We start from the raw sequence: 17,093 nt of genomic DNA, 5'->3' as shown, positions 1-17,093 counted from the left end.
ACATATCACGTGCCTTCGACACGGTCTGGCACCCCGCTCTGCTCACCAAACTCTCCTCCTTTGGTATCCATGGAAATCTCCACGCATGGCTGGCGGACTTCCTCTCTAGTCGTCGTCAACGTGTGGCCCTGAATGGGTTTCTCTCATCTCCTCTTCCTGTTCAGGCTGGAGTTCCCCAAGGCAGTGTTCTGGGCCCCGTGCTTTTTCTGGTCTTCATCAATGATCTCTCTGACTCTCTCGAAAATCCTCTCTATCTCTTTGCTGATGACTCCACACTCTGCCGCTCCATTCCTCTTCCCTCAGATCGGCAGTCTGCTGCCTCCTCACTCTCTGAAGACCTGGACAAAATCACAGACTGGTCAAACAAGTGGAACATGTCTTTCAATCCTGACAAATCTCACACTCTTACTATGTCTCTCCGAAAAGATCGACTGGACAACCCTCCCATCTACTTTCTCAACAATCCTCTCCAAGAAGTTCTGTCGCTCAAGATTTTGGGTCTCACTATCTGCCATGATCTTTCTTGGGAAAACCACATTTCCAAGCTGGCCTCCAAAGCCAGTCGCCGACTGGGCATCCTCCGTCGTGCGAAGTCCTTCCTCGGCACACCTGAGCTCCTCACCACATACAAGGCTTTCATCCGCAGCTCAATGGAATACTGTTCTCCCCTATGGGCCGGTGCTCCTGCCTCACACCTAGCTCGGCTTCACGCTGTTGAAACCAAAGCTTTCAGAATTATTGGAATCTCCCGCGATGAAGCTATCTCTGAGGGCCTTTCACTCACTCACCGCAGGCAGGTAGGTGGTCTTTCTGTCTTCTACCGACTCCTCTCCGGCCTTGCACCCCCAGCTCTCTCTGTGCTCTGTCCCCCAAATATTCCTACAGGTCGCACAAGATCTGCCAGCAACTCTCTGATGGTTAAACTGCCGAAATCTCGGCTCTCTGCTCACCTTCACTCTTTCATTCCTCTTTTCTCCCGCCTCTGGAACAAACTCCCTCACTCCCTTCAATCCCACTCCTCCCTCCAGGTCTTTAAAACAGCTGTTCACCACCATCTCTTATCTTCCCCCATCCAAAACCTTGATCTTTTCTACCCCCGCTAATTCACCCCAGATCCACCTTGTTTGAAATTCCAACTTCTTTCCTGGAAGTCCTGGCAGTGTCCATATGTTTTATACCTCTCCCACCGCCCCCTTCCCACGCCCGCCCCCCCCAAAGCCCTCGCCCTCTCTCAGATCTCTCGATGTCTCCATGTCTCTCGGTCCCTGCTCTCAAATGTTGTGTTTGTGTCCTTCCCCCTCTCTCCCCATCTTGTCTACGCTCCCTATGTTATATGTTTTATGTGTCGGTTTGTCTTTCTGTGTGATTAATGTTCGCTCTTTCACGAGCCTCGATCTTGTATACACAAAAAAAAAAAGAAAAAAAAAAAAAAAAAAAGTCCTCTGACCCTCCACAGCAACTCCAGGAGGCATGCATTCTTCCAGTAACCCCCGACTGGTTAAACTTTCAAAATCCAGGCTCACTGCACATCTCAAGTCCTTTATTCCTCACTTCTCCCATCTATGGAACCACTTTCCAGAGGTTGTTCTGTCACACTCTCCCCTGCAGGGCTTCACGCAAGCAATGCACCGCCACCTCATATCATCCCCAATTCTGACACGTGATCTTTATTTACCCCATTAACCTTTTCAGCAGCCTTCCGGGCCACTTGGCCCAAAGAGGATAGATAGATCGATATTTAGATAGATAACCTTTCTCAACTCAACCATCTTGCTAGGTTCTGTGTTTCCTCCCCTCCCTCTTTCTCTGTTCATTCATTCATTCATTCCCTTGATGTTTATCGCACTGTCAATTCTATCTTGCTGTTGCATGAGCCTCACTCCTGGAAAGAAAAAATAAAATCACATCATTACATGTTTTAAGGTTTTCTGGTCTTAATCTATATATATAAAACACAGTTTGTGTGTGTGTGTGTGTGTGTGTGTGTGTGTGTGTGTGTGTGTGTGTGTGTGTGTGTGTGTGTGTGTGTGTAATGTTACCGACAGACTCCTAAACGGAGAGGCTTACGTGCTTGATATTTGACATAGACATGGCCATTGAGCCTGGGACGAACATGGCCGAACTCCAAATATTTGACGATCCATATTTTTTATTCATATTTACCTCAGCGCATTTCAGCGCACGGAATCAACGGAATCAGCGCAGGTGGGCGATGATTCGCTCAGAGCGATCACGTGATGACGCTATAACGCTATGACGCTATGACGCTATGAAAAAAAAAATCGCTATGACGCTATGAAACGCTATGAAACGCTATGACGCTATGACGCTATGAAAAAAAAAATCGCTATGACGCTATGAAGCTATGAAACGCTATGAACGCTATGACGCTATGAAAAAAAAAATCTCTATGACGCTATGAAAAAAAAAATCGCTCGCTTTGCCAAGGGGCTCGCTCCCCCCCCCCCGTTCCCCTCCCCTTACCCTCCCCTCCCCTCCCCCGCCCGGCAATGCCGGGTACTTCTGCTAGTTGTCAATAATTACCTCTGCCACCAAATGTGGACAGAGGTTATGTTTTCACCTCTGTCTGTCTGTTTGTCTGTGAGGATATCTCAAAAAGTTGTGGACGGATTCAGACGACATTTGGTGTACAAGTTGGGTGTGTGAAAAGGACGAAATTATTAGATTTTGGCGAAGATTCGGATCCTGATATGAGAATTTGTTAAGTGATTCTACACCATTGAGAGATAGGGCCAAAAACGATATTTAGGATGATATTTCAGAACTTTGTGGACGGATTCAGACGAAACAATTAGATTTTGGTTCATGTCCGGCTCCAGGTCTGGCCTATCAATGGGATGCAAACTGTAAACTGTTCAGCCTGATGGAGGTATTCGCTCTACCGCCTGCCGTGCAAGTTTTGTCTTCTACTATTTTAAACATCTACTGTGGCGGACACAAAAGCCCACTGGCGTGGTGACATCATTCCGCGCACCAAGTGGGCGGTGGCCACGCCCGAGGGGTAGGCGTGGCCTCATGATATACACCGGGCGCGCAGCCCGGAGCGCGCCAGTGTTACAGTGAGCTCCTGAAATAAAGACGCTTATAAGTTACCGCTTGTCCGCTTCCTCCTTGCTCGCAAGCAGCGCGCGTAACGCCGCGCTTTACTGGTGACCCCCTTGACGTTGGATCTGCCGGAGCGATCCTTCCACACGCGACGCCATTGCCATGGCCAACTTCATCAAACTTCCCGAATTTTGGGAGGCTCAGGCCGAAGTCTGGTTCGTCCAGGCCGAAGCCCAATTTCAGCTTCGGCGCCTCACCGGCGATGACACGCGCTATTGCCACGTCGTCGCCTCCCTCGGGCCCGGCACGGCCGCTCGAGTTGTGTCCGTCCTTCGCCACCCACCGGACGGCCACAAGTACGAGGCACTCAAGCGGCTACTCCTAGCCACGTTCGGCCTCACGGACGACGCACGGGCCGACCGCCTCCTGGATCTCCCCGAGCTCGGTGACACACGCCCGTCGGTCCGAATGGACCATATGCTGTCACTGTTGGGCGACGAAGCCCCCGGTTCTCTATTCCGGGCGCTTTTCCGTCGCCAACTTCCAGCGCAGGTTCGCCTCGCGTTGGCCGGGACCGGGCTAACGGAACCCCGAGCATTGGCAGCCGAGGCGGACAAGTACTTCGCCGCTTCGGACACGCGGGCGAGAGTCGGCGTGGCCGTCACGGCCCTCGTGGCTGATGCTGCTGATGCTGCTGCTGATGCTGCTGATCCACAGCATCAGCTTATACAGCATACGCAGCATGCTGATACGCACCTCGTGACCGCCGCCACGCCCCGCCCACCGCCGCGGCGAAAACCGCCACCGCGGGGAAACCCGCCAACTCCACCGGCCTGGCGGAGCCAGCCGCGCTCCTCCAGCTCCACCACCTGGTGCTGGTTCCACGCCAAGTTCGGCCACGAAGCTCGGCAGTGTCATCCGCCATGCTCCTTCAACAGGTCGGGAAATGCCTGGGCCGGCGCTCAATAGTGGCGATGAGTGCCAGCCGTTCGAGCAGCCTGCTGTTCATAACGGACACCTTCTCTGGGCGCCGTTACCTGTGCGACACGGGAGCGCAGGTGAGTGTCGTTCCCGCCGGCACGTCAGACAAGCACGCCGCGGGTGGGGGCCCCGCGCTGCTTGCCGCGAACGGGACGCCCATCCATACGTACGGAAAACGCTGCCTCTCTCTGCGGTTCGGAGGGCAGGTTTTCCGATGGACGTTCGTCACCGCCGACGTGCCCATGGCACTGCTTGGCACGGACTTCCTGTGCGCTAATGGGCTCCTGGTCGACGTCAAGCGCAGACGTCTTGTCCAGGCCGAGACGTTCAGCTCGCTCGCTTGTGCGTTGCCCAGCTCAACGAGCGGCTTGCCAAGCGGCTTGCCGAACGGTTCGGTTCCGGCCACGTTGCTCTGTACGCTTCCGGCAGCGGACGCATTCACCCGCCTCCTCGCCGGCTTCCCGGCCCTCACGCGGCCCACCTTCTCGGCGGGGGCCGTCAAGGACGGGGTGGCCCATCACATCCCCACCGTCGGGCCACCGGTCTACGTCCGGGCACGCCGCCTCGAGCCGACGAAGCTGGCGGTGGCAAAAGCGGGGTTCGCTACCCTGGAGCGACTCGGCATCGTTCGGCGCTCAGAGAGCGCTTGGGCGTCGCCGCTGCACATCGTGCCGAAGCCCGGCAGGGGATGGCGACCGTGCGGGGACTATCGCCGTCTCAATGACGCCACGACTCCCGACCGCTACCCCGTCCCCCACATTCAGGACTTTTCCGCCCGTTTGGCGGGCATGTCCTTCTTCTCGAAGGTGGACCTCATACGCGGCTACCATCAGGTCCCCGTCAGGCCGGAGGACGTCCCGAAGACGGCGGTCATCACGCCATTCGGACTCTTCGAGTTCCTGCGCATGCCCTTCGGTCTGAAGAATGCGGCTCAGGCGTTCCAGCGACTGATGGACAGCGTCCTGCGTGACTTGGATTTTGTCTACGTCTACCTGGACGATATCCTCGTCACCAGTGCGTCCCGCGAAGAGCACCTACGCCACCTCCGCACGCTCTTCGAACGCCTGGGCCAGCATGGCCTGATTGTGAACCCCGCAAAGTGCCGGTTCGGCGCCGCCATAATCGATTTTCTGGGGCACCGTGTCACCAGGCACGGAGCCGTCCCCCTGCCGGCCAAGGTGGAGGCGGTGAAGGGGTTTCCGCGCCCCCGCACGATCAGAGGGCTGCAGGAGTTCCTGGGCATGGTGAACTTTTACCATCGGTTCCTGCACCGTATCGCCCAGCTCCTGCGCCCCCTGCACGAAGCTCTCCGAGGTAAGCCGGGCAAAGGCGACGTTACCTGGACCGAGCAGATGGACAAGGCGTTCACGGGCGCGAAGCTCGCCTTGGCTAACGCCACCATGCTCGCGCACCCGGCAACCGATGCACCGATCGCCCTCACCACCGATGCCTCGGACTACGCGGTGGGCGCGGTGCACGAGCAATGGGTGCATGGAGCTTGGCAACCGCTGGCGTTCTTTAGCCGGCAGCTTTGCCCGCCCGAACGCCGTTACAGTACCTTCGACCGCGAGTTGCTCGGGCTTCACTTGGCGGTCAGGCACTTCCGCCATCTGCTCGAGGGCCGTGCGTTCACTGCCTTCGTCGACCACAAGCCGCTGATCTTCGCGATGGGCAAGGTCACCGAGCCGTGGTCGGCCCGGCAGCAGCGTCACCTCTCGGCCGTGTCCGAGTACACGACGGACATCCAGCACGTCGCGGGGAAGGACAACCCGGTGGCGGATTGCCTTTCCGGGGCCGTCGCCCACGCAGTCCACCTCGGCATCGACTATGCCCGGATGGCAGCGGACCAGGCCGCTGACCCCGATGTCCAGGCCTTGCGGACCGCCGTCACGGGCCTCCGCGTCACCGAGGTGGCGTTCGACGGCGCGGGCGCGGCCCTCTTGTGCGACGTCTCCCTCGGGCGTCCTCGCCCCATCATGCCCGCGGGCTGGCAGCGCCAGGTGTTTGACGCCATCCACGGCCTGTCCCACCCGGGCGCGAGGGCCTCCCAAAGGCTGATCGCCGACAAGTTCGTCTGGCATGGCCTCCGGAAGGCCGTCCGCGGCTGGGCCAGGACGTGCCTCGCGTGCCAGCGCGCCAAGGTGCACCGGCACACCCAGGCCCCGTTGGCCCCGTTCACGGTGCCGGAACGCCGGTTTGACCACGTCCACGTGGACTTGGTGGGACCTCTGCCCCCCTCGCGGGGTTTCACCTACGTCCTCACCATGGTGGACCGCACCACCCGGTGGCCGGAGGCCGTGCCCTTGGCGTCGACAACGGCGGCCGATGTCGCGCAGGCTTTCATTGCCACCTGGGTCGCCCGGTTCGGCGCCCCCTCAGACATCTCGTCCGACCGCGGCCCCCAGTTCACCTCGGAGCTCTGGGGGGCGGTCGCGCAGGGGCTCGGGGTCCGGCTGCACCGAACCACGGCCTACCACCCCCAGGCTAATGGCCTGTGTGAGCGATTTCACCGCTCATTGAAGGCCGCGCTCCGGGCCACCCTCCACGACGGCGGCTGGGTCGACAGGCTCCCCTGGGTCCTGCTGGGCCTCCGGACGGCGCCCAAGGAGGACCTGCGCGCATCCGCGGCGGAGTTGGTCTTCGGGCAACCGCTGCGGGTGCCGGGCGAGTTCCTCCCCAACTCCACGGCACCATGGGCCGCGGCACAGCAGCGCTCCGCTCTGCAAGAGACCGCCCAGAGGTTCGCCCCGGTGCCAACGGCATGCCACGGGCACCCACCGACGCACGTCGCCCCGGAGCTTCGCACGGCGGAGTACGTCTTCGTCCGCCACGATGCCCACCGGACACCACTGCGGCTCCCATACGACGGGCCTTTCCGCGTGCTGGAGACCGGGGCGAAGCACTTCACCCTGGACATCGGCGGTACTCCTGAACGCGTTTCGGTAGACCGCCTCAAGCCGGCCCACCTCGACGTGGACCATCCACCGCCAGTGCCCCGACCCCCACGTCGGGGCCGCCCCCCTGCGGGCGGACCCCCGGCACCGCCCAGCCCCGCCGCCACGCCGCCCCCCGGTCCTGCACCCATCCCAGGGGCAGCCAGCAGCATCCCACCTGGCATCCCTGCACCCCGGACGCCGCCGATCGCCAGGGGGCGCTTCGGCCGGGTCATTCGTCTGCCCCGCAAACTGGCCCTCCAGGTGCGCGGGAATTCTGGGGGGGCACGTGTGGCGGACACAAAAGCCCACTGGCGTGGTGACATCATTCCGCGCACCAAGTGGGCGGTGGCCACGCCCGAGGGGTAGGCGTGGCCTCATGATATACACCGGGCGCGCAGCCCGGAGCGCGCCAGTGTTACAGTGAGCTCCTGAAATAAAGACGCTTATAAGTTACCGCTTGTCCGCTTCCTCCTTGCTCGCAAGCAGCGCGCGTAACGCCGCGCTTTACTACCATATAAAACACAATGTCTGTTTCTTTGTACAGATGTCTGTCCCCCTTCATAAGGACGATTTGAGTCGGGTTTTAAAAGCCAATCATTGAACACGAATGTGTGTTCACTACGGTCTATATTTTGACGATAAAATAAACTCGAAAAACATCTTCCATTAAATAATAATTATGCCTCCTCTATTGGAATTGTAGAAGGTGGCTTGCAAATTGAGCCACAAGGGCGGTGTACAGAAGCGTTTTTTTTTTAAATCAAAATAAATACAAGGTGCAGGGAGGTGAAATTCACTCCACGTGATGTGCAACATGCGCAGAGTAAAAGGAGTGTTCATTTACATCTGTAGGACATCTTTTTCTTTTTTTTTTGTATACTGAATCGAGGCTCGTGAAAGAGCTAACATTTATTTCACAAACAAATCAACCAGACAAACAAAATATATAAAAAGAGGGAGTGGAAGACAAGATGGGGAGAGAAGGGGAAGCACACAGACACAACACAACATTTGAGAGCAGGGAGATGTGTGGGAGGGAGTGGGCTTGGGGGGAGGAGGCGTGGGAAGGGGGGGGGGGGGGAGAAGTATAAAACACAAGGACACCAAGGACTTCCAGGACAGAAGTTGGTATTTCAAAAAAGTGGATTTGGGGTGAAATTAGCGGGGGTAGAAAAGATCAAGGTTTTCGATATGGGAAGATAAGAGATGGTGGTGAACAGCTGTTTTAAAGACCTGGAGGGTGGAGTGGGATTGAAGAGAGTGAGGGAGTTTGTTCCAGAGGCGGGAGAAAAGAGGAATGAAGGAGTGAAGGTGCGCAGAGAGTCTTGATTTTGGCAGTTTAACCATAAGAGGGTTGCAGGCAGATATTGTGCGACCTGTACGAATATTTGGGGGACAGAGCCCAGAGAGAGCTGGGGGGGGGCAAGGCCAGAGAGGAGTCGGTAGCAGACGGAAAGACCACCAACCTGCCTGCGGTGAGTGAGTGAAAGGCCCTTGGAGTTAGCTTCATCGCGGGAGATTCCAATGATTCTGAACGCTTTGGTTTCAACAGCGTGAAGACGAGCTAGGTGTGAGGCAGGAACACCAGCCCAGAGGGGAGAGCAGTATTCCATTGAGCTGCGGATGAAAGCCTTGTATGTGGTGAGGAGCTCAAGTGTGCCAAGGAAGGACTTCGCACGACGGAGGATGCCCAGTCGGCGACTGGCTTTGGAGGCCAGATTTGAAATGTGGTTTTCCCAGGAAAGATCATGGCAGATAGTGAGACCCAAAAGCTTGAGTGACAGAACTTCTTGGAGAGGATTATTCAGAAAGTGGATGGGAGGGTTGTCCAGTCGGTCATTTCGGAGAGACATCGTAAGAGTGTGAGATTTATCAGGATTGAAAGACATGTTCCACTTGTTTGCCCAGTCTGTGATTTTGTCCAGGTCTGCAGAGAGTGAGGAGGGTGCAGACTGCCGATCTGAGGGATGAGGAATGGAGCGACAGAGAGTTGAGTCATCAGCAAAGTGATAGAGAGGATTTTCAAGAGAGTCAGAGAGATCATTGATACAACAACAACAACATGCATTTTAAAGGCCATTTTCCCTGCTAGAGCGGGGGTTAGCCTTGCGGTCCCCATGACAATCTTCTCCATTTTGCCCTATTTTCTGCATCTCTCCTTGTTAACCCCCCTGCCCGCATTTCTTCTTCCACCATCTTTAGCCAAGTCTTTCTCGGTCTTCCCCGTCTTCTACTTCCTTCTACATTCATTTCCATCACTCTTCTCAACCAGTCACTTTCATCCTTCCTCAACACATGACCAAACCATCTCAACCTGTTCCTCTTCACAGCATCAATCACAGGCTCTATTCCCATCATCTTTCGCAATTCATCATTTGTCTTCCTCTCTCTCAACGATTGATGATCGTCAAGAGAGAGATCATTGATGAAGACCAGAAAAAGCACAGGACCCAGAACACTGCCTTGGGGAACTCCAGCCTGAACAGGAAGAGGAGATGAGAGAAACCCATTCAGGGCCACACGTTGACTATGACTAGAGAGGACGTCCGCCAGCCATGCGTGGAGATTTCCATGGATACCAATGGAGGAGAGTTTGGTGAGCAGAGCGGGGTACCAGACCGTATCGAAGGCACATGATATGTCAAGGGAAAAAACCACCGTTTAGAGGCCATTTTTCCCCGCAAAGCGGGGGTTGGCCTTTTCGGGGACCGTGGTTGTTGTTGTTTTTTGGTCCCCTTTTTGAAGCAATGTTTTACGGCCGGATGCCCTTCCTGACGCCAACCCTTTTTGTCGCCTTTTTACGACAAGCAGGGAATTACCAGTGAACTGGTACTCAAATAGCCGACCTCGGAAGGATGACAGGCTGAGTCAACCCCCCTGGCGTTAATTCAGCGATCGACCGGGATTCAAACCCAGGATCCTTGGAATCCTAAGCTGGCACCCTAGCCGCTAGCCCAACACCAGGGCTCTAATTCAAGGGAGACAGCTCTAATTTCCTGTTTGGCATTGAGGACCTTCATCCATTGTTGAGAAAGCAGAAGCAGCATGTCCAGAGTAGAGTGACCAGGTCTGAAACCAAATTGATGATCAGAGATCAAGCCATTGGAGAAGAGGAAAGATTTCATATCCGAAGCAATTTTTGGTTCCATGACTTTGCTGATAATTGGGAGAAGGCTGATTGGTCTGTAGTTGCTAGGATCTGTTTTTGCACCTTTTCTGTGCAAAGCGGTGATGTTGGCTGATTTCCAAGCAGATGGCAGATGACCTTGAGCAAAGGAGAGGGTGAAGAGAACAGAGAGAGGGAGTGAAAGAGCGGAAGAACAGGATTTTAGGACCCGTGGGCTGATGCCGTCAGGTCCAGTTGCAGAATCAGAGTCGAGGGTTGACAGAAACTTTTCCACCTTGTCAGGAGGAAAGGACACAGAGTCCAGGAGCAGCTGGGTACGGTGGGTACCGAGAGGGATGGGTTTGGGACACAAGATTTAGAGGCAAACACAGAGTTGAGGCATTCAGCTTTTTCACGTGCGGAGTCAGCCGTGTAGCCGTTTGAAGTGAGGGAGGGGATGGAGGGGGAACAAACACCAGAAACAGATTTGACCAGACGCCCCCAGGATTTGGAAGAGGGAGACAGATAAGAGAGTTTGGTCTTGAGAACGGAGAGATATTGTTTCCTGGCTCTCCTGAGGGTGGACACACACTTGTTTCGGGCTTTGTGAAAGGAAATGAGATTTCCTTCCATTGCATTTGCTTTCCAGGAGATGAAAGCAAGTTGTTTCTGGGAAACAGCCTCACCACAATATTCCGTGTACCATGGAAGGGAGGAAGGGTATGACAACTGAAGACGAGATGGGATAAATCTGTGCATGAGAGAGAGCAATTTACTTTGGAAGAATTCCCAGGATGAGTTGATGTCAGAGGCAGTAGAGACAGGAGACCAGTCCAGATGATTGATGGCTGCTTGAAGATCGTGCCAGTTGGCCTGAGTGAAATGCCAGACTCGTCGACGCTGAGGAGGCTCTCTGAGAATGGTCAGAGAGATGTCAACTTTAACAACCACATGATCAGATGAGCCGATTGGAGCAGAAGAAGAGCAGCGGACATTTTCAGGGAAGTTAGTCATAACCAAGTCCAGAAGAGAAGATGCTCCGTTGACTGAGATCCGGGTCAGGAAATTGACAGATTGTGTCAGTCCCAGTGAGTCGCAGAAGTCCTTTGCTGAAGAGCCATGGCTGGTGAGAGAGGTACCCACACCCAGCCAACTGGCATGGTGACAATTGAAATCACCACATATGAGGAAGAGAGAGTTGGGATGGGTAGATAGAAGTTGGTCCATATTATCAGACAGCGAAATGTAGATGGAGTCATCACTGTTTGGTGGACGGTACAACACACATATGAACAAAAGGTGGGAGCAAAGGGGAAGCCGTAGCCAAAGGTATTCCTGGGGGTGAGGTGGAGAGAGGGCAGTGCAGGGCGAGTGAGGAAGAGAGTTTTTTATAAAGATAGCAACCCCACCTCCAGGACGAGGCTCAGGTCTATCATACCGGAGGAGGGAGTAACCCGGGAGAGATACCAAGGAATCAGAGACATCATGAAGGAGGAAAGTTTCTGTTAAGCAGATCACGTCTGGTTTGTCAGAAGCAACCTGTATGGAGAGATCAGACAAGTTTGAGCGAATGCCCCGGATGTTTGAGGTCCATACCGTTAATGAAGAGGAAGGGCGAGCATCGGATAATAAATCTAATAAATAAAAAGATACAAGCACACCCGACACTAGGCCGAGGCTTCAGACTTCGGTGCGCTCACGAGGCTGCACCGTTGAATAAAATGTTCCAACCTGTCATTCTTGACGGGCTTTTATACTAGTCTCCTAATAACATTGTCCACAGTCGACTTGGGAAGGCCCAATGTGATAGAAATGTTCCAAACATATAGCACCCAATAGCCGTTCCACATTGAATGCCAATAATTTATTTCCTTCATGGAATCTTGATGATAAAAGCGTTCATTACTTGGGACACACCTGTATCGAGAACATGCTTCTTTGGAATATCGGAAAAAATATGTACTTGCATCTTGGCAGGTTTAATTTCAAATTCAGGTGTGCCATCACAATAATGTTGATTACATATGAGGATCGTGCAAAGTAAAGTACACCAAACATTCAAAATGAATATAAATTCTCTGAATCTCAGCCAAGAGATCAAAGGCATCTCCCTCGACATATGTCAACCATTTGGCTCAGTTTAGCACTGAGCTTTGCTCTCCAAAATCTCGGCCTACGGCCTCCAAGTCAGCATTCTGTCTTACTATCTTCGTCTACTCTCGTAGTCAGTCCGTCACATTCAATGGGATTCGCTCCTCTCCTCTCATCTCCATCAACGATCTTTCTGATTGTCACAAACCCCTCTTTTTTCACTGATTATTCTATGCCACGTCATAACATCCCTCACCCTTCAGACAGGTAAGGAGCAGTTTCTTCCCTCTCTGAAAACCTTGATAGAAACAAGAACTGTACAAACATTTTGGATATGTCTTTCAACACTGACAAATCTTATTCTCACTCTGTCTCCCAGAAAGAACCGTCTGGGAAATCTCTCATCTATACGCCCTTGACAAACCTTTCAAATAAGTTCATTCCCTCAAACTTTTCGATCTCAACATCAGGGACGATGATCTCTCTTGTGGAAAAAAAAAGCACATTTTTTGGATGTGGATTGTTTGTTATATGCACTGTAAAATTTGCAGCCTTGTTTGTACTTCAATGATACGCACACAATTATTACGTGCTATTGAAATGTGAGTACATCTATTAATTATGTACTATTTAAATGTGAGTACATCTATTACGTACTATTGGAATGTGAGAATGTCGATTAATTACGTACTGTTGAAATGTGAGTACATCTATTAATTATGTACTATTTAAATGTGAGTACATCTATTACGTACTAATGGAATGTGAGAATGTCGATTAGTTACATACTGTTGAAATGTGAGTACATCTATTAATTATGTACTATTTAAATGAGAGTACATCTATTACGTACTATTGGAATGTGAGAATGTCGATTAATTACGTACTGTTGAAATGTGAGTACATCTATTAATTATGTACTATTTAAATGTGAGTTCATCTATTACGTACTATTGGAATGTGAGAATGTCTATTAATTACGTACTGTTGAAATGTGAGTACATCTATTAATTATGTACTAATTAAATGTGAGTACATCTATTACGTACTATTGGAATGTGAGAATGTCGATTAATTACGTACTGTCGAAATGTGAGTACATCTATTAATTATGTACTATTTAAATGTGAGTACATCTATTGTGTTCTTTTGGAATGTGAGAATGTCGATTAATTACGTACTGTTGAAATGTGAGTACATCTATTAATTATGTACTAATTAAATGTGAGTACATCTATTACGTACTATTGGAATGTGAGAATGTCGATTAATTACGTACTATTGAAATGTGAGTACATCTATTAATTATGTACTATTTAAATGTGAGTACATCTATTGTGTTCTTTTGGAATGTGAGAATGTCGATTAATTACGTACTGTTGAAATGTGAGTACATCTATTAATTATGTACTAATTAAATGTGAGTACATCTATTACGTACTATTTGAATGTGAGAATGTCGATTAATTACGTACTGTCGAAATGTGAGTACATCTATTAATTATGTACTATTTAAATGTGAGTACATCTATTACGTACTATTGGAATGTGAGAATGTCGATTAATTACGTACTATTGAAATGTGAGTACATCTATTAATTATGTACTATTTAAATGTGAGTACATCTATTGTGTTCTTTTGGAATGTGAGAATGTCGATTAATTACGTACTGTTGAAATGTGAGTACATCTATTAATTATGTACTATTTAAATGTGAGTACATCTATTACGTACTATTGCAATGTGAGAATGTCGATTAATTACGTACTATTGAAATGTGAGTACATCTATTAATTATGTACTATTTAAATGTGGGTACATCTATTATGTTCTTTTGGAATGTGAGAATGTCGATTAATTACGTACTGTTGAAATGTGAGTACATCTATTAATTATGTACTATTTAAATGTGAGTACATCTATTACGTACTATTGGAATGTGAGAATGTCGATTAATTACGTACTGTTGAAATGTGAGTACATCTATTAATTATGTACTAATTAAATGTGAGTACATCTATTACGTACTATTGGAATGTGAGAATGTCTATTAATTACGTACTGTTGAAATGTGAGTACATCTATTAATTGCGTACAATTGAAATGTTAGTGTATGTATTAATAAATATTAATTATGCACAAAAGGAACGTTGATATGTCTGTTAATTGCAGACAATTTAATCTCTGCATGAAAGAAACGATATAATAAAAAAGAAACAATGAGTGTAATCAAGCAAAAAATAATTTCCCCATTCAACCACGACCTGATAAAGCACAGATCCAAAACCATGCCAAATGCAAATGTTGCACATGCACAAAAACATGTGCAGAAAGCAGCAAATGTGGTGTGTCCACAGAAGATAAGCCGACATACAGTGGTGTCAGCCCAAAGCAAAGTGTCATGTTCAATTCAAGTCAGGTGTACTAATAACGGCACGTAACAGGATTGCGGGTCAGCGCATTGGTCACACAACTCAAACTGCCATAACGTCTCATTTCCAACGGAATGCAGCTCGTTGAACAACAACCTTTCATGATTTTCGGGCTCCTACGTCTCTGCATTTTCAGAAGCAGGGTGGCCAGCTTAAGACTCATATTCAACTCCACCCAGAGCCGCACCCAACAAACCCCCATGAAACGTTAATGAATGAGTAAATGTTGAACGAGTCAACTAAGTGGGAAAGAGGCAAGTACGATGGGATGATTGAAGGTACAAAAGGAAGGGACAAATGTTTGCGTGTCAGTTCATCTCAATTGAGCGTATTCATCAAGTGACACCCAGATTAGTATGTATCGTACACCATTCCAATGCGGCTATGGCTCCGATGCTCATTTTCGACTCTCAATTCTGCAATCAACGGAGGAATACTGGGAGGTCATTTTGGTGACGAATTATGATAATGCAACAATAGCAACTACCCATCCATGATCACAGCCTCGCTCTGTTAATGTCAATGCAACGGTCAGCAACGATGCGACGCACGAGCAGAAGAAAAAGGCCTTTGCGAGTCATTCCCGTCGTCATGACAACAGATCATTGCCATGGCAACCGGGCAGCACCGGCAGCAGAATAATGTACAGGGTTTCCCTTTCTTCACGTCCGGCCTTTCCGAGTGGAAATGGCAAAGGATTGAAGGCATTACGGAGACAAAGAAACCTATTGCAAAACAGTCCAATCCATCAATAAATATCCCACAGTCCGACACCGATAACTAATGTAACCCTTGGACATGTAGATACAACGCAGGTTGCTGTGCAATTAAAAATGTGCCAGACACACAAAGCAGGCAAATAACAAAGTTATTACTTTACCTTTCTCCCTTTGAGCTGTGAGGCAAAAGATGAAAGAGAAATAAATGAGGAGCCTGAAAAGTGTACGACACTTTTAAAATGATCAAGAACAAAAAGCAAGGACACGCAACGGAGGGAGGGGACGGGATGGGGGATACAGAAATAGAGACGAAGAACTGAAGATAAGGAGCACAGAGGATGACATCGAAGAGGGAGTTTTAAGGGATGAAAAATAATAAATAAAGAAGTCAGACTTTCAGGAAGCACTTGATTTGTGGGTGGAGAGAATGCTGATTTAGGTGGAGGGGTCAGAAAGGATGATAAACCAGGGAGGAGCCAAGTGGAGGAGGGTGGGAGGGGGGGGGGAAGAGCAGCTACATATGTAATTATCAAAACGAGCGAGTCTCCCATCTCATAAAATAAATATTGACTCACTGCTGGATCCAAGGGTTGATTGCACAATTCTTTATTGCTCGTTCCCTTGGAAACAGCAGTTACTTGTGGCAAATTGTCCAATAGTTTTGCCAATTCTCCACCTGAATATATATATATATATATACATACTATAGATACTATATATGTACTAGATGGCCTGTTGTAGCTGACGTCTGAAAACCAACTCCCTTTGATCTCGATTTACTCAGCGACGTGCTCCCATTACCATCTACTATACCCCTTTACACAAATCCTTCAAATCCCTTCATGCACTCCCTCTTATTCTCCTTATCTCTACCTTCTGTATGCCATCACATACTCCCACTCAACCCAAACAGCCAATTCCATGATCCCCTTCATCCACATCGCTCACTACCTTTTCACCTACTTCCATTTACTCCTTTGCCCACTCCCCTGCATCCCTTCATTGACTTCTCCCCTACCCATTTATCTACTGCTCTGTACATTTTCACCCACTTCCTCCTCTATTATGTTGGTTATCTTTGAGTCCTATAGTACGTCAATATTTTTATTTCCTACAGTGAGTATTATAATGATTCCCACATTTTCATGTTAAACAAAAGGTTGGCCGTAACAGTCCCTACTCCCTAAAACATTTGTTACACACAGTGAGCACAAACTGCAGTTTTAAGCTCCTTCGTTTCAGTGGTGGATACAAGCCAAACATCCAAACACCTCGAATGGTCATGATAATTTCCGATGTCTATGGTTTTCATCCAGATAATTGACATTTTGTTACACCAGCAAGTTACCCGTGCCCGACACCCGTGCCTAACATCTCGGTTTGAAACAGCAAGTTACCCGTGCCTGACACCCGTGCCTAACATCTCGGTTTGAAACAGCAAAGGGCTTCCCTAGAGTAGCTTTTCTTGGTTGCTTAATGCGGCTTTCTTTGGCTGGAAGAGCCTGGACGTTGGAAGACTATACACTAGTGCGATATGCTTACACATTGTAAGCGATAACTAACCGTGCTCGTACGTAGGTACATAGTAAATAGAAGCTCTATGGTTATAAGCAAGCATCACCGACCTCCTGCTAGATATCAGTTGAGTTTAATGTTTTTACGGATGCGTTTACGGTTTTTTACATACATTTTCATTTACGGACGCTTTCCAACGGTTCTGTGATTTTTCCCAGTGTATCGGCTTCGATGTCTTTCTACGTC

General features: G+C 49.9%; 1 protein-coding gene across 2 annotated transcripts in view; it reads right to left on the bottom strand.

Moving 5' to 3' along the window:
- The window catches only part of LOC137429025 (guanine nucleotide-binding protein G(I)/G(S)/G(T) subunit beta-1), a 139,085-nt gene that overhangs the window by 39,386 nt on the left and 82,606 nt on the right, over window positions 1-17,093 (bottom strand). The window contains exon 1 of one of the 2 annotated variants that reach the window (XM_068119021.2): window positions 15,494-15,752. The exons of the other annotated variant lie outside the window; for it this stretch is intronic. The gene's annotated coding sequence lies outside the window, so the exon portion shown is untranslated. Of the gene's footprint in view, window positions 1-15,493; window positions 15,753-17,093 lie in introns of those variants that run through there. 2 annotated transcript variants of the gene reach the window in all.

Source organism: Myxine glutinosa, chromosome 6 (genome assembly GCF_964187855.1).
Source record: "Myxine glutinosa chromosome 6, kmMyxGlut1.1, whole genome shotgun sequence".
NCBI classification, from domain to species: Eukaryota; Metazoa; Chordata; class Myxini; order Myxiniformes; family Myxinidae; genus Myxine; species Myxine glutinosa.
Note: the sequence above shows the minus strand (reverse complement) of the source record. Positions and strands in the feature narration are given on the sequence as shown.